At 39.6% G+C, this 25,735-nt stretch overlaps 1 protein-coding gene and 1 long non-coding RNA gene across 2 annotated transcripts in view; one reads left to right on the top strand and one right to left on the bottom strand.

Annotated features, from left to right (window-relative positions):
- Cdk17 (cyclin dependent kinase 17) overlaps nucleotides 1–25,735 on the bottom strand; it is an 80,568-nt gene that overhangs the window by 33,341 nt on the left and 21,492 nt on the right. The window lies entirely within an intron of this gene.
- LOC116075999 lies at nucleotides 16–24,982 on the top strand. Its single transcript, XR_004112775.1, has 2 exons — nucleotides 16–442; nucleotides 24,512–24,982. It is a non-coding gene; the product is annotated as an uncharacterized LOC116075999 (long non-coding RNA).

The raw sequence follows: 25,735 nt of genomic DNA, 5'->3' as shown, positions 1-25,735 counted from the left end.
TCTGGTGAAATTCTCAGCTTTAGCATCTACTTTCGTGAATACACTAACCACTGTAGTGTAAAAGCTCCTGTCTCTAACACCACAGCCTGCGTAATTTGTTGACCTGTCTCTGCTGCTGACTTTTTTCTTTTGTTGCCGTGTGGGTAGCAATATTTTACTGACTGTCAGACACTTCGTGAACAGCAAGGTAAAGCTGGAGGAGTGGAGGTTCCAGATGTGGCCATCTTCCTCCACAAAGGCTTTACTGACTTTCCCTAGCTGGATATCCAAGCAGACGCAGGCCCGCAGTTGAACACAATCCAGTGAAGGACAGAGACTGCTGGAGACTGAGCCTCGGACACTGAAACCTCAGACCCACTCCCACATAACTGTCCCTTCTCAGTAAGGGCCTTCAAGGGACTCCAGCTGTAAATCTAGGGCAGGATAACAGCAGCAGAGGCTGGTAAGTACAACAGATAATAATTCCATATATAAATATATGAAATATTAAAAAATAAAATATACAAAAATAAATAAAGACAGGGCAGTTGAGGCTCTGCACTGTCCCCAGTTGCTTTTGGCTCTTTTATGCCCTGTTCAGCCTTTATCCTCCCACTGAGAACAGTTTAAAGGTTGCTAACTAACTCACCGACACCACAAATACGGTGAATCTCATTTGGACAGACTGAGAGTCTTAGATACTTTCAAAATGGTCTCATTCCCTTATATTTCTAATAGTTTCAGCAGGACTTCAGTCCATTTAAAGTTACTCCATCATAGGCAAAATGGAGCCTTTGGTGTGTGTTAGCTTATATATATAGATGTCAAGGGAAGCAGCCCAGTATGCTAAACTTGATTCCAAAGAAACATGCTAACTGTAAGACACAGCCTAAATGTGCCAGCTGTAGACATGTCCTAAACATGCCAACTATAGACATATCCTAAATGTCATCTATGTGCTTCACTTCTGTAGCTGCATCTTTAGAATAGCTCTACCATGACAGTAACTAATTCAGGACATCTGCTTCTACATCTTAGTTATTTAAGGTAAAGTACATTACTTCCAACTACCGTTTTGTTTCCTAAAACTTTAAGTTAAGCTAGACACAGTGGCTCACACTATAGTCCTAGCACCTGAGAGGTCGGCTGATGCTAGTTCTAGGACAGTGCGGGCCTCACAGACTGGAGCTATAGAGTGAGAGGCCTTCTCGGAAGTCAAATGACAGAAACAAGAACAACGAAAGAGCCAGCACTATAGAAGCCCTTCTTTCTAAGGTTAAAGCAGTGCCAGGCCCAGCAGAAGAGTAATTACACAGCTTGCGTACTCAACCCTACATCGCTACATCATCTGAGGAAAACTTCATTAGTGAGAGAAAATCTAGAAGCCCTTGGAGTACTGCATGTGTGATGAGTGTCTCTATATACTTCAGACTAAGCCACAGCAATAATTATTTTCAGTGCTGAAGATCAAACCCAGTACCTAATGTGTTTTAGGCACCACTCAAAGCCAGCCCTCAAGCCAGATCAAAAGCCTATCAACATTTCAGCCACCATTGTCTCTAATGTAGTTATATGGTCCCTTGTGTCTATCCAATTATATAGTATCATTGCAGAACCCTGACATGACATTTTTTAAAGTGTGCTGGTCACAGATCTTGCCTATTGTTCTAGAATGACAAATAAGGGTAAAATAATAACACATAACATAGATCAATTATATATAGCTGCTATATTTTAATATAGTACTGAGTTTGGCTATCCAAAATATAGGCCTATATGGATAATGAACACCTACGAAGTGGTTAGTCCAAATGGAGTTATGCTGCAAATGCAAAATATAAATCTGGCATGAAAACAAGACTGTAAAAATATCTTCATAACTGTAGACAAAAATCACAAAAAACGAACAGGAAAAAAAAAAAAAAAAAAAAAAAAACGACGACAACAACAACAACAAACTAAAATAAAAGTCCCAGGGCCTGGAGGAAGGGTAGAAAGTAGGAAATATAAATAGATACAGATTCCTGTTTCCCAAGAAAAAGAACTCTAGAGATGGAAAACAGCAATAGAGAGTCTAGAGATGGTAAACGTGCTAACACAGAACATTAAATAGATCTTGGTGGGTTTAAATAGACCCATGAAGGAATGCGCTAACTTCTTATTGTAGTACATTTGAGTAATAATATGCCACAGGGAAGGATCCACTTATTCATAATCTACAGTAGTACAATTTAATATTTATTTTGTCAAACAATGAAGAAAATTCTAGCAAGTAAAATAAAAGACTGAGTACAAGGGACATTTGGGACCCTGTCACACAAGTACACACACAAATACCAAGGTCCTGAAAATTCTACAAGGACAGCAAAATTGGAGAAAAATACATTAAAAAAATAAATGTTGACCTCAAACTTCCCAACTCTGATGACAAAGACATGAATATACAAAGCCTAGTAAGATTACAAAGAGATCTACATTGAGACACTTCTTTACTAAAAATATAGAAATCCTGCCAGGCAGTGGCAGCGCACCCCTTTAATCCCAACACTTAGGAGGCAGAGGCAGGTGGATTTCTGAGTTCGAGGCCAGCCTGGTCTACTGAGTGAGTTCCAGGACAGCCAGGGCTACACAGAGGAACCCTGTCTTGGAAAAAAAAAAAAGAAATCCCAAGGAAAGAAGTCTTGAAGCAGCCAGAGTGAAGCTATTTAATCTACACAAGGGTTCCTCAACCTTAAAGGCTGGTGATATATTAGAATTTAAAAGGCCAGGAATAGCATATTTAAATATTAAAAGGAAAAAGAAAATGCTAGCCAAGAATATTATATTTTGCAAAACTATACTTTGGAAATGAAGGAGAGATTAAGGCATTTGCTCCCAACAGAACTGTCTAGCCAATAAATAAATAAATAAATAAATAAATAAATAAATAAATAAATGTATGTACAGGAAGGAAGGCTTCCAGGGCAAAGTAAAAGAAAGATTACAATAAGCTGAAAATGTCAACAGCCAACTTACAACAACTGTTAGAAAGCACACAAAAAGAAACGGAACTTGTAAGTGCTGCACATTTAATGTTAAGATCTGACAGACATATGCAGGATTCTAATTTAACGACAGTGCACACTAACTCTTCTCAAGCGTGCATAGAACACACTGCAGACCAGACCACAAGACCACAAAACTAACTGAAAAAATGGTTTTCCTTTTTAGTATTAGACCCAGGGACGTGTGTGTGTGTGTGTGTGTGTGTGTGTGTGCGTGTGTGTGTGTGTGTGTGTGTGTGTACACTGTAACACACTTCTGCCAGGAATGTATCTCAACAGTAGAGCCCCTGTCTAGTATGTGTGTGTGTGTTTTTCTGAATCTAATAAAATGAAACTAAGTATCAAACAAGGAAACTTTACAAATATGTGAAAACAAAATAAAACAATCCTAACTAATATGTGGCAGAAGAACTCACTACTGACCACAGAATACACCTTGAGACAAATGAAAACACTAATACAATACACTCAAACTTACAGTGTACAGCTAAAAGTGTTGAGAAAACTTCTAGCTGTACTGTCTACATCAAAAGAAAATCTCAAATTAGTATCCAAATGGACATTTTATGGAATTAGAAAGCAAAGATCCAATTAAACCCAAAACTAACTAAAAGAAGGCCACAATAAGAGCAGATGGAGACATACAAAAAATTCAGTTGTTTGAAAATGCTACACTGACTTAGAAAACACACCAATGAGAGAGGGAGATGGCTCACATCCATAAGAGACCTACTGTGGAACCAAGGGATTGATTTTATCCTCCAGACACACATGGGGAAGGAAAGAAGAGACCCTCAGGGTCGTCCTTACCTCCACACACAAGTCATGGCATTCAAGTGACACATGCAAATAAATAAACACAATTTTTTAAAAAAATGAGAATATTAGTACCAATTTAAATAAACAAGAATATAAAAAAAACTCTATGAATTGTAGATCAGAAAGTGAGTAACCTAATAGAGTGAACAAATATCCAAGATCCATGCAAAATACCCACTTACTCTTGAAAAAGTGCAATTTAAGTAGATCTCTAACATCCAAGGAGAACAAATTAATACAATGAAGAAAAGTCCTGGACAAGATATATTTACTGGTGAGATAATCTTTCTCAAAAAGCAAACTAGACAGCTCTTGAGGAATGATGCCCAAGGTTGAACTCTGACCTCTACAATCATGCCTACATATGTGCATGTATCACACACACACACACACACACACACACTCATACCCCAAAAGGAAACAGGTATAACAGTAATTTAAATAGTATTAAAAAGATAAATCCTTAGGAGTTATGCAATGAGATAACAGACATATGCTAAAAGCTAAAAAATACTGTTGAATAAAGCTCAAAAAGATGTATATAAATGAATACATACCCCCTTTTCATGGACTAGAAGATAACTCAATTAAGATTATTTATTCTCTGGTGGTGGTGGTGCACGCCTTTAATCCCAGCACTTGGGAGCAGAGACAGGGAGATTTCTGAGTTTGAGGCCAACCTGGTCTACAGAGTGAGTTCCAGGACAGCCAGGGGTACACAGAGAAACCCCGTCTCGAAAAACGAATATATATATATATATATATATATATATATATATATATATATATTCTCAAGGGGGATCTACATATTCAATATGGTCTCAAGCAAAAGTCCAATGGTGTTTTATCAAAAAAAAGAACATACCCTAAAATTTACATGGCATTCCAAGGACCCTGAATAATCATAATGGCCTCAAAATATTAGAAAATTAGAGGGTTTCTATACTACAAAGTTTGCTAAAACAGTACAGTAATCAAACACTGTAATACTTGCATCAGAGGTAACACGTACCCCTAAGCAGTAGAACTAAGAACTCAAACCAACCATCACTCTAATGGGATTCAGTGAGGTTGGACTCTTATGCCATATGCAAGAGTTACCTCAAAGTAGACAAAAGAAAACAGGTGTATCTAAGCCTCAGCATTAAAACCATGTTAAAAACAAAAACAAAAAAAAAAAAAACCCAAAACGTCTTGGGACTGGTGAGACGGTTCAGCTAGTAAGGGCACTTGCCACCAAGCCAAGCCTGATGACCTGAATTTGATCTCCAGAACTCATGTGATAGAAGGAAAGAACTAAGCCCAGCAAGTTGTCCTTTGACCTTCACTGTCCTTTGACCTTCACAAGTGTACGAGGCCATGTATCCCACCCACCCCCCAAGGCCCAAAGGTCTTCAAACATTACAAACTATTTCCAGTGTTCTTGGTTATCCTCCAAAACTTGAGATAAGACCTTATTGCTGAAGACACCAACCATATGGAGAAAACAAGCTGGTGCTGTCCTGGGAGCTTCATCTCTTCTGGCTAGCTTTCACAGTGCTGAAAGATGTTATGCATGCTCTCAGAGCAGAAAATTAATCATCAACATTGCCCAGTGGATGGCAATAACAACCAGCCTGGCAAGACATGTGCACTGATCCAATACTGGCAGTATTATCTTAGGAGTAACCAACCATTCTTCTTGGATTTAAGGCCTGCTTCACAAGATGAGACCCATATCTGACCAAGAATCTATGTCTAGACAGATCATAGACCCTGGGAGAGAATCTACTACTACTATTCTGCTAAGGGGACACAGTATTAGACCAACTCCTAATGACCTATCATTATACACATTGATTGAAGCATCTCATCAGAGAAGCCTGTTTTCAGTAGATGCCCACAGCCAGCCAGGTAAGTAGAGTACGTTATAGGGAATGAGAGACTGCAGAAGTCCAGTCCTGAAGACCATCCATACTACCCTTCCTCCTTCCCTCCCAGGCTCAGGGATCATTGTGGGAGAGGGGGCGGAAAGAGTGTAAAAGTCAGGAGAGGGAGATGAGTTGAAGGAAAGTGTCTTCTGGACACAGAGGAGCAGCTACGCATATGGTACCAATGGCTGAGACACCATACACAAAACCTGTGTGAGCCTAAAGCAGACCAAGATCCAGTGGGGAGAGGGAAGCGGCACACAGGTCTACCCCTAGTCAAGGGTAAGTCTTAGCTCCCTGAAGAAGGGTCAGTTTTCTCTGAAAGCATAGCCCCCAGTAAGTTAAATAAATCACAACTCAAAATCCTCGGGACTTTAAAAGATAAATGTTTTTAGTTCTACAAGAAGTTTGCAGCCCCTTAGGACGAACAACAATATGAACTAACTAGCACCCTCAGAGCTCCCAGAGACTCAAGCACCAACCAAGGACTGTACATGGTGGGACTGATTGTTCTGGCAGCATGTATATAGTAGAGGATGGCCAAGTCGGTCATCAATGGGAGGAGAGGCCCTTGGCCCTGTGAAGGTTCTGTGCCCCAGTGTAGGGGAATGCCAGGGCCAATAAGTGGGAGAGGGCGGGGTGGCAAGCAGGAGGAGTGGGGAGGGAACAGGGATTTGTTCTTGTTTTTTGGGTTTGTTTTTGGGGGGGGGGGTCTAGTTTTTTTTTTTTTTTTGAGGGGAAACTGGGAAAGGAGAAATCATATGACATGTAAATAAAGAAAATATCTGGGAAAAAAAGAAATAAAATGTAATCCCATACAAAAAAAATTTATTATTTTCTTTAAGCAAATTTTCAAATATATTGTTTACTAGTCAATAGGTTAAATTTTTAAATAAAATTAAAATCTGACTTTAAAATCTTCAAACTTAAGATACTTTCTCATCATGATTAATGAATTGATTGGCAGACGGTAAGCCTTCACAAAAGGGATTCTGTTTTAAACAGCTGCTTAGTTTCAGTGAATTCAGAAAATAATCTACTAGAGAAGTATCTGATGCTTTTGATCATCATAGTCTCACTGGACAGAACCAAAAGAGTGACTGTAACTATTTGAGGTGGTGCCCCACCCTGATACACTGCTAGAAACAAATGAAAAAAGCCCATTAAAAAGGAAGCACATGGACAGAGAATAGTGGAACATCATTTTATAAATGAAACAAATTTTCCATTTAATTATGTACTCCAGCTACACCTATTGTGCCAAATCCTCTTTGACTTAGGGGTGAAAAAAAGTGACTTTAGGAGCTAGAGAGGTGGCTCAATGGTTAGGAGCACAGGCTTCTAACCTAACTCTTCCAGAGGACCTGAGTTCAATTCCCAACCAGCACCCACATGGCTGCAGATCACAACTATCCACAGGCACTAGGCACACCTATGGTACACCGATATACGTGCAGAAATACACTAATACACATAAAAAAGTAAAAAAATTTTTAAAGGTTTATTTATTTATTATGTGTAAGTACACTGTAGCTGTCTTTAGACACATCAGAAGAAAGCATCAGATTTCATTACGGATGGTTGTGAGCCACCATGTGGTTGCTGGGATTTGAACTCAGGACCTTAGGAAGAGCAATCAGTGCTCTTACTTGCTGAGCCATCTCTCCAGCCCGTAAAATTATATTATTTTTTAAAAAGTAATTTTAAAATCATAAAACCAGTTTACTGAAAGATAAAGAATCATTTTTAAAATACTTGCTCTCACGACTACTATGTCCTATAGTTTAAAATCCATCATTACTAACTGTGCACAGTGAAACAATACTGTCTGATAAAATTGTAAATCTCTCCCAGATAATTCAAAGATACAGCTCTCCTCCTTTTCTTTGGTATTGAGGATCAAATACACCCTACTGCTGATTAATTTCTGTAACTTCAAGACCTGGAAACCACTTGGGTATGTGTGGGGCAGGGGCGAAGGGGTGGAGTCTAAATCAAAAAGTAGCAGTGATGAAAACATATCAAAGAACACAGGATTTTTAAAAAAATATTTATTTATTTATTTATTTATTTATTTATTTATTATTGATTGTAAGTACACTGTAGCTGTCTTCAGACACACCAGAAGAGGGCACCAGATCTCATTACAGATGGTTGTGAGCCACCATGTGGTTGCTGGGATTTGAACTCAGGACCTTCGGAAGAGCAGTTGGTGCTAAGCCATCTCTCCAGCCCCAAGAACACAAGATTAATCTGTAGTCAGAGCAAGGGAAGGGGAAGCCTGAGGAAAAGCATACCGGGGAAAAACTAAGACACTATGTCCCTGCCCAAGATTGATATTTTTATCAAAACCTTGGATTGATAATACTTTCATAAAACTAGAAATAAAGACATTGCTTAGATTAGAAGTTCTCAATTTGTGGATTAATTTATAACAGTAGCAAAATCACAGCAATAAAGTAGCAATAAAAATAATGTTATGGCTGGGGTCACTACAACATGAAGAACTCTATTAAAGGGTCACAGCATTAGGAAGGTTGAGAACCAAGGACTTAGTAGATAAATGTATACAGCATTTTTATTGACTGAAAAAGACTAAAAGATATTTTTGTAACATGTAACCATACGTCATGAGCCATGAACTGTGACTACCATAATTCGGTGAAAATTATCAAAAACAGTGGTTAATAAGTTTATAAAATAATGGGAGTAGACAGGTATAATTAAAAACTAACAGGAGATTAAAAATTTGAAGGTAATAAACAACATACTTTAATAATCAAGGTCAAAAGGACAGGCTTATATTCTTCAATTCTGCTAAATAACTATAATCTCAGACTACTGACTTAGTAGGGGTTTTTTTTTGTTTTAAGGTTTGATTTTGTTATTATTTTTAATTAGGTGTGTTCCCATATGTCTGTTGAGGGGCCATGTGCACATGCTGACAGAAGTCAGAGACATCAGGACCCCCTCTTTGTAGAGGCAGGTAGTTGGGAGCCACTTGGGATAGGGAAGGCAGGTCTGTTACCCAGCACTGGGAACAGCAGAGGGTATATTATATTGTTCAGACATACAAAACTTTCAAAGAGATTCTCCCTTGAATCTTAAAATCCCAAAATATCTATCTATCAAGCTATCTAGTTATTAGATGAACAGACCAACATGAGAAGTAATGTCTCTAGTTTGGTTGTTAAGTGTTCCCCCAAGGTCTAGCAATTAAAGAGCCACTGGGCTACTGGGCTGGGCTACTCAGAACTGAGAGGATGTGGGGTCTGGTAAGAGAAACATAAGTGTCTGAGGATGTGCTATCTATCAAAGGACGGCACCAACCATTCTTCTCCTCTCATTGTTTTCACACTTGGCTATGAGGTGATTTTCCTCCATCAAGTGCTCCTGCCAGGATGGACAGCCTCACTACAAGCCCTAAAAGAAAGGGGCAGCCAGTAACAGACTGAGACCATCAAAACTGTGAGCCAACACAAACCTGAGACAGCTAAAATATTCTGCAAGAGAACCAGGAACCACAATAATTATAAATGTGTTTTCTTCATAGTTAATGGATAGTCCAACAGAAAAGATATTAGGGTCTATAATACAGATCATTATGGAGAAATCAGCAAGGGTGTGTGTGCCAACTTCGAGACCTGGAGACCACTTGGGGGAGGGGAGGAGTGTTCCAAATCAAAAAGTACCAAATACATCAAAGAACACAAGGTTAATTTGTGGGTCCAGTGCTGGGGAGCGGAAAGAGTATGCTTGAAGACTTATTTGAAAGTAAAGCACAACAGCCAAACCCCTAAGAAAGTGTACTGCATCCCGACAGACTGATTTGTTTCTTCTCTGGAATACCTTACATGAACTGGTGAGGAACAGCCAGTAAGGAGGAGCAGCTTGGATCTCAGGAGCCACCTAGGTGGGAAGACCCAGTCAAGCCTCCGGGTGTGGATTCTGGAGAGCTTTTATGTAACTTACGACATCAGGATTTGGTTTCAACCTTTGAGGAAGTTTAGATGCCAGCTGTTAAAGTAAGTTCCATCTCTGTAGCAGATATCTTCTGCCTTTCACAATGATCTACAAGCATGCTCATTAGTTGAAATACTCATTGTGCACCTTGTGTATATAGATCTTATATTAAGGACTAGGTAGAGAAGAAACAAAACCAAACAAACAAAACCCAGCATCACTGCCCTTGCAATAAGAAGTACAGAAGAGCAAACAACAGAAGTAGGAAAATGAATTGCTCAGCCACCTCTGGGCTCACAGGAGAGGCTACCTGACAGAAGAACAGAAGAGAAGGAAGCCTCCACACTGCAGAGTCTCAGTAACTACGATATGAAGACAGCCTCATTTTGTTCCCGGCACAAGTACACGAGTCAAGACTTTGATAAAAAGGCAAGTATCACACCTATAATTTAACATTTTTTTCTATATTTTTATTACATTTATGTATTTGTGTATGCGTGTGTGAGATGTGAACATGCACATGTGTCGAGGTCAGAGGACAACTGGCAGAAGTCAGTTCTCTCCTTCCACCATTGGGTCTCTGAGACTGAACTCAGGGCATAAGACTGGGTGGCAAGCACCTTTACCTACTGAGCCATCTCATCGGCCCCAAGAATTTAATGTAAATTGCTAACCAAGAACTGGAGAATTGAAAAGGAAAAAGGGAAGAGATGGATTATTATGGAAGCAGGAATCGCACAGAGCTGAAAGAAACAAAGAGGAAGTAGCTGGAATTATTACAACTCAGAGCCTTGAAACAGAAACCCTATGAACTGAACCTCTGAAAGGAGTGAGCTGTTAGCAGGACACTAGAAGCCAAGAGCTCAAGCCAAGGGGCTCAGCAATGGCCACATGCAGCTCTCCGAGGAGCACGTGACCAGCTCATTTTAACTAAGCTTTGACGAGGATGGGTCTATGGACATGCAGAAGCTGCACACTGGAACCAATCACCACTCTGCGCCTGCCAGGGTAGCTCTGTGGCTGCCAGACAGTGAGAGGAAAAAGTAGACAAGGCTCTCTTGATTCTCCTCCTAACCCCCCTACTTCTCCCAGGTACACTTTCTCTTGGCACAATGTAACAAGGGATGCAGCAAAGGAGAAACAGTTTCCAAACAGTCTGTAGGATTCCTGCTCTACACAGCACAAATTTAGCATGTGTCTGAGGCTGCTAAAAAATGGATTAGTAGGCAGAACCACTTGCATGATTTTATTTCTTCATTTTTATGTACTTACAGTAGTGGTTTGCAAATATTTAGCTTTAAAATCTAGTTAAGAACTTTTGGTATTTTCTTATGAATTCTGAAGTAATTATGTAAATTCTAAATAAGGGCAAACACTTAAAAAAACAAAGTTTGAAAAAATAACCTTTTATAGATCTTATAAAACAAAATCAGAAATTCAAAATCAGAACTGGAAAAACTGAGTAAGTCCTAATTTGACACCTACATAGAAATCTTAAATTCCCATCTACTCCACATTCACCAAAGAAAAAGATTAATAAGGATTAGTGAAAGGTATTGCATTTCTTTCATACTTAAGCCATTTTTCCCTTTAATCTAAGCCTTATTCATCTTTGTATTCTCACTTGCTGAAAAGTTGTCGTTTTCTGTTAATATTTATTGTTTGTCATTTTAAACATACCTTGACATGTATTTCCTTATTCTTATTTCTTTTCCTTATCTCATGATATTTTTAATGTTTTCTGATTCTTCTTTTTCTTTAAATATGCCCTTCAAGAGTCTAGCACAGCTCTTTGGCATAACAGAGTTTTCTTTGGTACCAGGAAAATGTAACCAAGTAAAGCAGCAGTTTGAATGTTACAGTTAATTGTTCAAAGTCATATTATGAGGTCCTGAATTTATTATTAACCACTAAAGGAATGTGAGTTATGCTTAATGAATGAGGGCAGATTTAAGGTTAGTTATTCTACAATTAAATAATTAATGGAAGAAAGTAGGTATATAACTTATCACTTGGAAACTGACCGCCATATTCAGATGTTCATCAATACAGCCATTCAGAACATTCTGTAGGTGAAATAGCTATCGTCTCGGGCAAGTCAGGGAAGGAACACAGTTGAAGTGTTTACAAAATAAAGCTCAGAGTTTTGGGCACAGTGACTCTCACCTATAATGCCAAAGTTGGGAGGCTGAGGCAGGAAGATTGGTGTGACCTCAGGAGTAGTCGGGGCTAAATGGCAAGTTCTAGGCTATCCTGGACTAGTGCTTTTCTGTCTCAAAAAAGAAGCAAACAAAGAAAAGCTAAATGAAAACTGTGTAGTGAACAGAGGAATAGTCGGAGAACAAGAACAAGAGACCTAGACTTATCAACGAGAAGCCTGAGTATACACAGCTGGGGTAGAGTGCTCAGTGGGTAACTCTGCTGAGCAAGTGTGAAGATCTTAGCTTGGATCCCTAGCACCCGCATGAAAGCCAGCTGCACAGCAGGCACCTGTAACATAACCCAGGATGAGGATCCAGATAGGTCGACCAAAACTGTAAGCTTCAGGTTTAATGAGAGACCTTCTCTCCAGAAGTGTGAGAGCAATTGAGGAAGTAACCAAATGCCAGCTTCTGCTCTACACACACACACACACACATACACACACACAAACACACATACCAAGAAGCAGTGGTTTGTTATCAGAAAGAGTTGCTGCTCCTTTGCATAACATTTTAGGGAAAAGGTATGTTTAGAACAGTCCTAGGTCTATGTTACCTGCTGCATCTACAGGAGCTCCAGGAAGATTATAGTAAGTATTAAAAAAGGAGAAAGAATAGGGAAGGACAGAACTCTTTCTTTACTCAACATGTAATAGCAGGCTCAGAATAATGTTCCCTTTACACTAAGGAAAACTAGAAGATCCAGTGTAAGATCTGCCTGTGTTAAGAAATCGCTGAAATGTCACGGTCTTTTTTATGTGGCTATCTATTCCCAAGCATCTTGTGGCTAGAACTGGGAAGTGACAAGAACGCTCCTTCTTTCAAAGGTAAGAAAAGAGGTTACCCTGAGGTCAGGAGCTTCTCATGTGGCTCTGCATTTAAATTGTGTTAACTTGCTCTGCTCTAAGATGAAAGCAATCATGACCAGATCAATGTGCTCAGCAGCTGGTTAGTCAGCTGCTCAGAGTGGGCAGCCAGCAAAACAGCTTTGGAGCCCTCTCTGGGCACTGTGCCTCAGAGTCTGAGTGCAAGCCAATCCCAGTACCACTTAGTTCTAAAGGGTGTTTTCCATTCCTCAACTTATTAAGAAAAATCAACAAACAGAAAATAGCCTCCTTTTATATTCCAGTTATGGAAGTATTTTATGCTTTAATATACACTCAAAATGAAATATTTTGATATTTCTAAATGAAGCCATTATACTTGGTCAAGAGCCCAAGAGTCTACCCTTGAAGCATCAGCTGAAGGAAATATAAGAGGAAGCCTAGCTCCCCTTCATTCCCTAAACACATTCAGAAGGCTGATGGAAAAGAATATAAAGTCCCTAACTCCTAGGTAACTACAAAGTCCTTAAAAAACAAAAGGACAATAAAAATCAGCATGAATAGTTGCAGAAACTATTAGGTGTATGAACTACAGAAATCAATGTAGTATTCCTATTCCAATTTTGCCATAAAATCTATTGTTAAGGTTCTCAAAAAAAAAAAGTACTTCAGAGCCGGGCGGTGGTGGCGCAAGCCTTTAATCCCAGCACTTGGGAGGCAGAGACAGGCAAATCTTTGAGTTCAAGGCCAGCCTGGTCTACAGAGTGAGTTCCAGGACAGCCAGGGATAGACAGAGAAACCCTGTCTCAACACCCCCCCCCCCCGAAAAAAAAAGACCTTGGTGGGGGAAAAGTATTTCAGTTTACTATTAATTTTTTTAAGTTAGAATTTTTTTAAATGCAAAATAGACGGTATAGTCACTAAAAATAAAAATTTAGTGAGCAACTAACTTAGGACCAGCTTACTAATCTATCGGTAGTTCAGGAAAAAACAGTGTGTGTGTGTGTGTGTGTGTGTGTGTGTGTGTGTGTGTGCATCCTAAACCTTTTAAAATGAATAATAAAGTATTCAAATGTGCTTACCAGTCCTTTTCTAGATGAAAGCCCATCCCCAAATCTGAATTCCTCATATAAATAAACCACACACCAACAAATACACACCATTTCTAGCTGATTTAAGAGTGAAAGGAAAACTTGAAAACAGGCCTAAAGCAGCCAATGTCAAACTCATTTAGGTGTTCAGAACCTCTGCAGACTTTCAGTTGTCTTCCTTCCACCCGACTCCAGGACCTTTTTTCACAGGAATTATGTATGCATTTACACGTCACTGGTTTAGCTAGTGCTTGATTTAGCCATAGGGCTATCATCCTAAGTAAAGCTGACTAACAACTCACAGGAAAAAATGAAGGTCAAACTACACAGAAGTCTCTTCGAGGGTTAGCATTAACTATATCAGAGCCAGCAGTCTTACAGAGGAATGGCCACATACCGACTCGGGGACTGTTAAAGGGGCCTCTACTACACCTCGCTCACATAAGCAGTTTTATTCCCCTAATCTATTTATACACGCATGCATGTAGGTACATGAACAATTGTGTATCCTCACCTTCCACCATGTGTCTCAGACACTGGGCTCAGGCTGGTAGGCCTGACAGCAAGCATCTCACTCCTGAGCCATCTCACCAGCACTTACTCAATTTGAAAACAATGTCCCCAGTGACCACTGCACTTTGTCACTAATGCATCTAAAATACTTAATTTAAAAAGTTAAACATGCAACAGATCTCTTTTTTTGATATTTTCTTTATTTACACGTAAATTTCTCCTTTCCCAGTTTCCCCTCCAAACAAACAAACAAACAAAAACAACAAGAACAAACAAACCCCTGTTGCCTCCTCCATCCCCATGCCTGCCACCCCACCCTCTCCCTCTTCTTGGCCCTGGCATTCCCCTACACTGGGGCACAGAACCTTCACAGGGCCGAGGTCCTCTCTCCTATTGATGATCGAATTTGCAATCCTCTACTATACACATGCTGCCAGAACAATCAGACCCACCATGTGCAGTCCTTGGTTGGTGGTTGAGACCCTGGGAGCTCTGAGGGTACTAGTTAGTTCATATTGTTGTTCGTCCTAAGGGGCTGCACACCCCTCAGCTCCATAGGCAACAAATCTTTTAATTGAAGAATAAGCATGTTTTAAACTTTATACTGCAATGCTGATGAACAAGTCATAAAAGATCTTTGCAATTTTAAATGATATAGTGGGAAGGGGGGTAAAGAGGAAAAAAGGAACCAAATTCAATATTCCCTGAAGTTGTAATATGCCTACTTTAATATAATGAAGATATTTCACATAAGGACTTCCTTTCCAAAATAAATAAATAAATTAACTTATGAATCTCAAGGACTTTATGATTGCAACAGATATCTTTGAAATACAGTACTTATTAGGATTTACTGCTTATCTTATATAGTAATAAAAATACTATAAGTCTGACCTGATGTTACAAAATCAATTTGTCTTCTATCATGTTGTTTGATATAATTGCTTTTGAAGCAGCATGATTCTAAATGTGATCAGAATACAAGTCAATGGGCATCCAAGCACATGGCAAGCAAAAATCCAAGCAGGACACTGAAGTTCTCCAGAACTCATCAGTAGTAGGACTAGAATAGTTTAATTTACCCATATATCAGAAGAGAAACCTTCATTTAGTTAGGCACAGTAACAATACATTAAATAGAAACCTCAAAAGTATGTGAATCATGAAAATCCCTCCCCAAGAGTCAATCTCCTTTTTTACAGTTTTAACTGCTTTCAAAAACAAGATTTGTTGTTGTTGTTGTTGTTTTAAGCAAAAGGAAAACATGACCTTTTCCCCATACAGCCTTGATCTGGTTTTTAGCCTTGGCACAGAACAGTAACAGCATCTCTTGCTGTAGGCACCTCCTTCCAGCTAAGCTTAACCCAGAGCCCTGCTGTGCTGCAGATGACACACACAATCTGACACCTTCTGTGCAAGCACTGCTTTACTTCTCATATCCTCAATGACACAAAATACCAAGAAAGGTTTCTGCTCTTTCTTATTCTTCTCTGTAAGCAGAAGAATTAAACTCAGAGATGCTATGGGCCTGGAATGGCATAATAATAATGGCGCCCTATCCTGACACTTGACCCAGAACAGTATACCAAAGACAACCAAAAGCAGTCTCAGTACTGAACGAGATGCAATGCCCTGCAAGTTAATCAGACAACCTGCAGGCTGTACAGTAGTCACCATGGATATAGTATGAGAGAAATGAGCAGAACAATTTGAAAGCATTTTTCCTAAACTATGTCTATTTGTTCCTGAATCCGGTAGAGGAAAAAAAATACAATTTAAAATTTGCATTCACTCTAAAATATTTATTTATAAGTTTATGGGAAATTATTAGTATCTAGAGCAGACAGTTTTTCTCTCAGAGAGGGAGAATGAAGTTGAGGTAATTTAAATATTGTTTTAGACTTCACAAGTACAATGGAAGACAAAGTTTCCCCAGTACCACTGTGTAAATGAGAAGCGCCATATTCCAAGGAAAGGAAAGACCACTGGGGATCAAGAGGAGGTGACCAGTATGGAAGAGGCACAGAGAAACAGAGGTGGCACACAGAAAAGTTTCGAACATTGCCAGCTCCAACCTGGGCTCCCAGTGGGTAGAAGCCGACAATCACAAGGTCTCTAGTGCTTGAGATTATCTACCGCAGACACTTGAGCCCAAGGCGACAATCACACGTCAAGAAGGCAGCCACAGCATCTGGGTGAAAGAAGTAGCGAAAGAAGTATGGTTGGGGAAGGGTGAGAACTGAGCAGCAGAGATCTCAGGCTGTGGAGGATGAGGTGTTGGTGGTGGGCCTGCCCTCTGTGCATGTGCAAAGCCCATGACCAGTACAGTACAGTGGAAATGGAGGCGGCTCTGGGCGTGGCCTCCAGAACTGCCTTACTGACAGTTTGCTGCTGGGTGGGACAGGTAGTGTAGAGCCCATATCTGATAGATTCTTCAGTCTCCATGGCTTCCTTCCTCCTGCACAGTGGTTTGCTGCTGAGCAGTGTCTGAAAGCAATGAGCAGGGTGGGTAGAGGCCGGACCCTCAGTTCTCCCCCCTCCAGGACAGAACCTGTGCTCCTCATGTCACCAACTCTGTAACAGACTCACCACCACAAAGGCTCTCTTAAAACAAAACAACAAACCATGGAGAAGGGTTGGTGTTGGTCAACTACCGCTGGACATGAGGCCTGCCCTGGGGTGTGTGTAGCTGATAAACTCAGGGTTAAGTCCTCTGACAAAAATAGATTTCTCTCTCCCAGCTACATTCTGCTTAGCTTTGATAGTATCTGAGCTCCATTACCACTGTCTTCCTCAAGTGTTCTTTGCCTTCTTTTACTGTATGGCTGCACCCTTCCTGACCCTCCTCAGATTAGTTTTATAATAAATATTTAACATCACAGCTTACTTTGCATTATTTTTGCTGTTTTTTTTTCCCAACAGCTATGGATAGAATGATAGCTCCCTTTAATTTATTTTTATCGTATTTCTGTATCAGGTTTCTTTTTGTTGTTATTGTAATAGTGGTTTGCTTTCTCCTTTCTGAAGAGTACTGAGGTCTGGGCCCTTCTGAAGAATGCTATCTAAGACTTGTCTTAGTTACTGTTCTATTGCTGTGAAGAGACAAGGCAACTTCTAAAGGAAAGCATTTAATTAGGGGCTTGCTTATAGTTTCAGAGGGTGAGTCCAGGACTATCATGGCAGAAAACATAGCAACAGGCAGGCATGGCACAAGAGCAGTAGCTGAGAGCTTGTATCTGATCCACAAGCAGAAGACACAGAGAGACAAGAGACACAGAGAGACAGAGAGAGACAAGAGACAGAGAGAGACACAGAGACAAGAGACACAGAGAGACAAGAGAGATACACACAAAGAGACAAGAGAGAGAAACACAGAGAGAGGGGGGGGGAGGGAGGGAGAGAGGGAGGGAGATGTGACTGTGACTGTGACTGGGCTTAGCAGGAGTTCAAGCCTACCCTCAGTGACACACATACCTCCTCCAGTAAGTCTACATCTCCTAATCTTCCCCAAACAGTCCAACTAACTAGGGACCAAGCATCCAAATGTGAGCCGAGGAGGGCCATTCTCATTCAAAAACCATGACAAGGCTGTAATATAAAGTGGAAAAGATAATAATTTCAACATATGGGTAAATCACAACACAGAAGTATAAATATAAAAGGAGCCAGGTAAAGATTCTTGACTCTTTAATAACTGAATCCACGAGGAGTGAACAGATAAAAATGCTAAGAATTCTTTTTTTTTTTTTTTAGACTTTCTTATCTGCTTTATATATGTGAGCACACTGTCACCATCTTCAGACATATCAGAAAAGGGCATCAGATCCCATTACATGTGGTTGTTGGGAATTGAACTCAGGTCCTTCGGAAGAGCAGTCAGTGCTCTTAACTGCTGAGCCATCTCTCCAGCCCCTAAAATGCTAAGAATTCTAAAGCTCAGTTTAAAGAAGACTCATAAATGAGTCCATGAAGTAAACATGTGAATACAAGATTCAGGTGAAAAATTGTAATGTTTGGATGAGAAATTCAACAAAGAGGAAGATTCTGGTGGGACAATATGAAATCCTTAAAACTGAAGTTCAACAAATCAATCAAAAACTCAAATCAACCACCAAGACATAAGACCTCTTAGAAGAAAGACTTCCAAGGATGGACAAAAGGCCAAGGAATTTTAATACTGAAGTATAAACAGGAAGAGGGAGAGGGTGGGACAGGGAGAAGGAGATGGGGAAGGAGAGACAGTGAGTGAATGTTGAGACAGCAAGAAAGCAAGTGGTCAGAAATGGCCACAGCACTAAAAACCAAGACACTTAGGACAGTACTAAGAGGCCAAACTTATGAATCAGTAGTGAGGAACACTGAGCTAAGACGCAGACTAGCCAGGCAGTAAATCTAGTCAACGAAGTTATAACAGAAAATGTCAGAAATCTCAGGAATGAAACAGAGATCCAAATACAAAAGCATCTAAACCCCCAAGTCCAACTGTAGTTATGCTAAGAGTACAGAACAAAGAAAGAACAAGAATGCTGAAAGCCACAAGGAAGGAGTGTCAGATGACTTATAGAGGCAAACACTCAAAAGAACAGACTCAGCAGATATCCCAAAGGCCAGGAGAGCATGGACCATGTCATCAAACAAAACTGTCACCCAGGGTTACCGTATCAAACACAGCCAACCTTTAAAATCAAATAGACCTTCTATGAGTGTAAAGTAATTCACAATCACTAAACCAGCACTGGGGAGAGCTCAGGAAATAATAAATTGTATCGGGAGAGTCTATGAATTGGGGGTGGGGGATAATAAAATAAGCCAGCCAAGTTTTAAGATGAAGAACGAAGAAATTAACACAAACTTTGTTTAACAACTCTAACCATAAATGGTCTTAAATAGTCTAACTCTCCAATTAAAAGATTAAAAAAAAAAACACGGCTAACTGAATTACAAACAACAGCCTTTGATGTCTGCAAAAAAACAAAAAACAAACAAACAAACAAAAAAACCAAAAAGCCTCAGCCCACTGGCAAAGATACTCAGACTGGAAGTGAATGGAGAGGAAATGTTCGCGGTAAATGAAACTTAAAAGTAAGCCCAAATAACTATACTACTATCCGACTAGGCCAAGTTCAAAGCCCAACTAAGTCAGAAGATACAAAGGTCACAAAAGACACAATGAAAGGAATACGCCACTAAAAAGATACAATGACTGCAAATATATATGCACTGAGTATTAGCATACCCAATTCCAAAAAGTGAAATTAGTGGACAGAGGGACATGTAAGTCCAGATACGGTAATGTAGGTGACCTCAATAGTCCACTCTCCTCAAAAGACAGATCAAGCAAAAGGGAAAAAAACAGCAACAAAATCTCAGTTAAACTATACCACATACCGAAAAGTTAACAGAGTACCTGTGGGATATTCTACTCAAAAAGTGGAAGCACACACATTTCTTCCCAGGAGCCCATGGAACTTTCTCCAAAACACATCCTATCTTAGGCTATACCTGTACAAGTCTTACTCTAAAGGAACTACAGTGTTTCCTTGCCATCGGACTCTCAGGGACGAGAACAGAGATCAGTAACAAAGTAACTCTACAAGCATCTTGAGAAATAAATGGGAAAAGTGTCTGAATGATCTGGAGGGTAATGACAAAAATCAAGAGGGAAATTAAAATGTCCCAACAATCTAGGCCAGGTGTGGTGGTGCACACCTTTAATCCCAGCGCTCAGGAGGCAGAGGCAGGCAGATCTCTGTGAGTTCAAGGTCAGCATGTTTTATTTACATAATGAGTTCCAGGACAACCAGGCCTATGCAGAGAAATCTTGTGTGTGTGTGTGTGGGGGGGGGAACAATATATATTCGTGAATGAGGACTAGGAAGAGGGAGCTAGGGACAGGATGATCAAGGAACACTGTCTTCGTGTATGAAAATGTCATCATTATAGGGTTTATGGAAATGGCTCAAAAACAAACAAACAAACAAACAAACAACTTGAATTAGAAACTCTGACCGGAGTAGAAAGTAACAACTGGTGCGCCAAACTGTCCTCATACACATGGCACTTGCCACTCCAACAAACTCTTCCAAACTCACAAAATAAACTGAAAAAAATTCAAAAGAAATTTATTATTTCCTACAATATACATTAGTAATTTTAGATTAAATTTAGAAGCTTTCAAAGTCATCAATTTTTCTTATAAGTACCTACAAATTTTTTAAAAAAGACATTTCAAATATAATTTTAGGTAGAATACACCCTAAAGACTGTCAGGGCTGGTCTTTTATCAGTTTTCTCTGGTGTAAGTCAAGGTGATAAAATATGATTCAAACAGCAAAGAGGTGAATGAATGAGAGTCTCCTCTTACAATTTTTCAGTAGTCACTTTAAAAGAATGGCCTCTATGGTCTCTATGGGAGTGCTACAAGTTAGTACTATCGATGAAATAATGTCTATTCCCTTTGCAGTGTATTCTGTAACAGGAAAGCAGCCAAGTGGTATTATATGCCAGAATGTTTGAACCTTTATATATATGTTAATTCATTCAACCATTAATGGTTAACAACATTTTTGACATTTCCTCATTTTATACATAAGACACTTACCAAGTAAAGAGTTAAAAGCCTAGAGCAAGTTACAAGTTAGCAGAGAAGCCGCTTAAGGCCAAGAGATTTTAAAACGCTTGTCCATACACAGCATGATCCAGCAGAGAATAGAATGAGCACATACTTGCTCAATGAACAAGAATGCACTGGTTGGGTCCTTCGTAACCTTCTCTTTCTGTTAGGAGTCACAAAAGTCAGCACAGTTCAGGCATGGTGCTGGCACATGGGAGACAGAAGCAGGTAGCTCTCTGTGAGTTCAAGAACAGCCTGGTCTCCTCGTGACTTCCAGGCAAGACAAGGGTATAGTATCGAGAGAGACTGTCTCAAGGAGAAAAAAAGTCAGGCTGGAGAGATGGCTCAGTGGGTAAGAGCACTGGCTGCTCTTCCAGAGGTCCTGAGTTCAATTCCCAGCAACCACATGGTGGCTCACAACCATCTGTAATGGGATCCAATGCCCTCTGAAGATAGTTATAGTGTACTCAAATAAATAAGACATAAATCTTTTAATAAAATATATATAAAAGTCAATAAATACAACAATTAGAAGAAAAAAGTACATCAGCTGGTTTCTTTCCTCTTTCAAGTTTATTTTTACTTAGAACTAGTTAGTGTTCCTTTTACTATGAACTCAGCTTCAAATGCATCTATACAGTACAGCTTCCTAACTGTTTCTAATTATCAGCCATATATTCTGAGCACCTTGGAGATGAACAATATTTGCTGGAAGGACTACATAAGTACGAGACAAAAACGCAAAAGAAGGAGATAACTTTAAATAAAATAAAACAAAAATCATTTTCCTATAGTAACATGTAAACAAGACACACAGTACAATCACTGCTTAGTATATTTTGTAAATGTAACCAAATTAGCATGTATTAGTCAGAGAATCTCTGGAAAAACAAGACTTATAGAAAGAATCTCTCTCTCTACATATAGAAAAGGGATTTATTAGGATGTCTTACAGGCTACTGTTTAGCTAATCCAACAATGGCTGATTATGAACAGAAAGTCCAAGAATCCAGTAGTTGCTCTGACCATGAATATGGATGGTCAGCGGGTCTTCAGTAGATGCTGGAATCCCAAAGAAGTCGGCTCTCATGCCAGTGAAGGAGTGAACTTGCTGTCAGTGTAAGAGCAAGCAAGAGCTTTCTTCTTCCATGGCTCATATAGGCTTCCAGCAGAAGGTGTGGCCCGATTAAAAGTCTTCCTGCCTCAAAGATCAGCATTAGAAGTGGTTCTTCCTACTTCGAATTAAGCAAACATTCTTCAGAGGTATTCCCTCCATTTGGAGGTTTTAGTTCTATATGTAGTCAAGCTGACAACCAAGGATAGCCATCACATAGCCCAAAATACATGTGACAAAATTGTAACAGTTCAGGTAGTATTATTACCAGAGACATGGTCCACAAATGGTACGAAAACCTCATTGATTGCTACTGCTCTTCCCATTTTATACAAGGAAATACAGCCCAAGTCAAAGAATGTAGCTGAGATTAATTATAGTAATAGTTAGGAGACTTTACCACATCCAAACAGAGTCTATACAGAACTAAATGTATGTATTCAATGACAGTCAATCTCAAAAGTAAAATTTAGTGAATGACTACTGAGAGACAGAAAAGGCCCATATGGATGTACAACCCAAGGTCCAGGACTACCCTGACTTCATTTTGCTCTAAGTCAGTGGTTCTCAACCTTCCTAACGCTTCAACTCTTTCATACAGTTCCTCCTGCTGTAATGACATTCAACCATAAAAATGATGCTACTTCATAACTGTAACTTGCTATTATTATGAATCATAACGGAAATGTATGTGTTTCCTATGGTCTTAGGTGACCCTTGTTGAAAGGATCAATTGACCAGGAAAGGGATCATGACTCCACAGGTCAAGAACCGCTGCTCTAAAGCAAACATTCCCTTCTTTCTTTTTTGTTTTTTTTTGAGACAGGGTTTCTCTGTGTAGCCCTGGCTATCCTGGAACTCACTCTGTAGACCAGGCTGGCCTCGAACTCTGAAATCCGCCTGCCTTTGCCTTCCAAGTGCTGGGATTAAAGATGTGTGCCACCACTACGGGCTAAAACAAAGATTCTAAAGCATAAACTAGGAAATCTTTGCAAGGGAGTCAAGCAATTTTCATGATAATGCTAAGAATTTATTGGCTTTCCCATGCTGTTTCCACAAGTACACATTAAGATTTTCCACAAGGTATATTCCATAAACTATTTTGACAGACTTATGCAAAAGTACACACTGCAAGGTGACAGTTCAGCTGGTTTTAGATTTTATTGAGTTTTCCATGTAAGGAAATAATGTTACTCTTTTCATATTATTTTAGAAGTTATTTTTCTTCTAAAATATTTGTGAGCTTTTAATATTAGTTATTTTCCAGTAAATTACATTCCCTTATTATTTAAATTTTCTGTTTTCATTTATAATAGGCAGATACAACTCACATAAACAAACAAAAGCTCCTAGGGGTCTTCAAGAACTGTGTAAGAGTGACTCTTAGCAACATATTGCCATATAGCTGTCACAGTCCATCAGTGTGTCACAGACCCTTCAGCAGAGAAGCTGCCTCCTGTACTGGATGGTAATTAACACAGAGACCCAGAAATGGACAGCATGCTGGGAGTTAGAGATGGTGGAGCACTCAGCCCTGACTGGGACGTGGGTATCCCTCCCCTCAAGGCTCAGGGATCTATGAGGAAGGAGGGACAGAAGGACTGTAAGAGCTACAGGTGGTCTCCAGACCCAGCAGAGCTGATGCCTAGAGGAATTCACACAGAGTCTATGACAGCATGCACAACTTCAGACCAGACAAATGCCCAGCGAGAGGGAGAGAGACATAAACTCCTACCCCCAACCAAGAAGCTGCTTGCCCTTGATAGCTTCAAGGAAAGGGGAAACCAGCTTCCTTCAATAGAGCTGATGTTGGGCTTATCGATCACATCCCAGGCCAAGGGGCAAGTTCAGCAATAGTCGGTCGATACAAAGGAATTCTGGGCTTTTTTCCCCCTTGCTTTTTTTTGTTTTGTTTTGCTTTTGTGTACCTGGGGGGGGGGCTTGTTTTTTATTTTAAGGAAAAGAAAGAATATGAAATGGTGTGGGTAGGCTCTGGAAAAGAGTTGGGGGAGGGAAAATATAGTTCATAAATTTTTAAATGAATTTAACTAGTAAAAAAATTAAAAAATGAGCCAGGCAGTGGTGGTGCACACTTGGGAGGCAAAGGCAGATGGATTTCTGAGTTCAAGGCCAGCCTGGTCTACAAAGTGAGTTCCAGGACAGCCAGAACTACACAGAGAAACCCTGTCTCGAAAAACAAAAAAAAAAAAATTTTTTTAAAATATTTTATGAGTATATATATAAAGTCCCCAACTAAAAAAGTACTGAAAACCCACTTCTCTAAAGCTGTTTCCAAGCAATCTTCAAATCCAAAATCTGGTCTTCTGAACTGATTTATTCATCAGGATTTAATTGGGCTGTATAAATGAAAGCTTTTACAATATTATAAACTACCTAAGGATGGAAACATTTAAAAATAAATCCTTGTGCCCACCTCTAGCTACTCAACAAAAAAGAAGAAGAAGAAGAAGAAGAAGAAGAAGAAGAAGAAGAAGAAGAAGAAGAAGAAGAAGAAGAAGAAGAAGAAGAAGAAGAAGAAGAAGAAGAAGAAGAAAGAAAAAAGAAAAAAGAGTATCAGGTCATCAACCAAACCCTTCCTCATTATATCATTATATATACATGTATATCTATATACTGTTTTTGGTCATACTGGGTGTCAAACCTGGGGCCTTCTATGTCAGAACACAGTCCAGGAATGGAATTGTATGAGAAGAGTTCTGAGTGCTTAAGAGAAAACAAGCCAAGAGTCTTGTGACTTCAGCTTCTTCAAAACACAGAATTGTTCTTAGAATGCGTTTTCATGCTCCTCCAGGTCTGATAGGACTGAGTTTATTTCATTATTGCTTGCTGTTTATTCAATTAAGTGTTTAAACTATCCCTTATATGTCTCTATGGAAAAACATGACTTTGCCACATGCGGTTTGTCCTTGTAATTGTCTATAGCTTGACAGCATGAGAACTTTACTCAGGTGACCCTTCTTAACCCTAAGAGTATAGATTTGTCTAAGGCTCTGAATGAAGTTGGCCAGCACATGAGACTTTCATCTGCCTCACTTACTGGCTTCATTCTCCCGGGTCCCGGCACTTGTACACTGTAGGTAGGCACTAGGCTATCCATCTCCAGATCTCTCCTTACTTGTTATTTTAAGTCAGAGTCTTAGTACATTGTCCAGGCTGGCCTTGCTCTCCTCCTTTAAACCTGGGCAGGCTTTGAACTTGCGATCCTCCTGCCTCAGCCTCTTTAATAGTTGGTAATACCAGCCTGTGCCACCAGGCCTCATTCACTGCACAATGTCTAAATTGACTCTATGGTCTATTTTCTAATTAGCATAAATATTCCTAGAGTATATATCACATTAAGACAAACTAAAGTATGTCAGTCTACAAAGCTGATAAGACTGCTTATGATTATAATGCTGTAAGCCTATCTTATGAAATCTAGCCAATCACCCATCCTTTTAATTACCTCGTAAGAGACTGGAGAAATAACTCAGTGGTTAAGAGCACACACTGCTCTTCCAGAGGCCTGAGTTCAATTCCTAGCACCTATGTCTGGTGGTTCATAACCAAGTGTAATTCTCGATGTAAGGAATATGATACCTCAAGCCTCTGTGGGCACCTACACAGACCTACACACCAACACACACAAGTAAACATAATTTAA

Source organism: Mastomys coucha, unplaced genomic scaffold, assembly GCF_008632895.1.
Source record: "Mastomys coucha isolate ucsf_1 unplaced genomic scaffold, UCSF_Mcou_1 pScaffold4, whole genome shotgun sequence".
Classification (NCBI taxonomy): Eukaryota; Metazoa; Chordata; class Mammalia; order Rodentia; family Muridae; genus Mastomys; species Mastomys coucha.
Note: the sequence above shows the minus strand (reverse complement) of the source record. Positions and strands in the feature narration are given on the sequence as shown.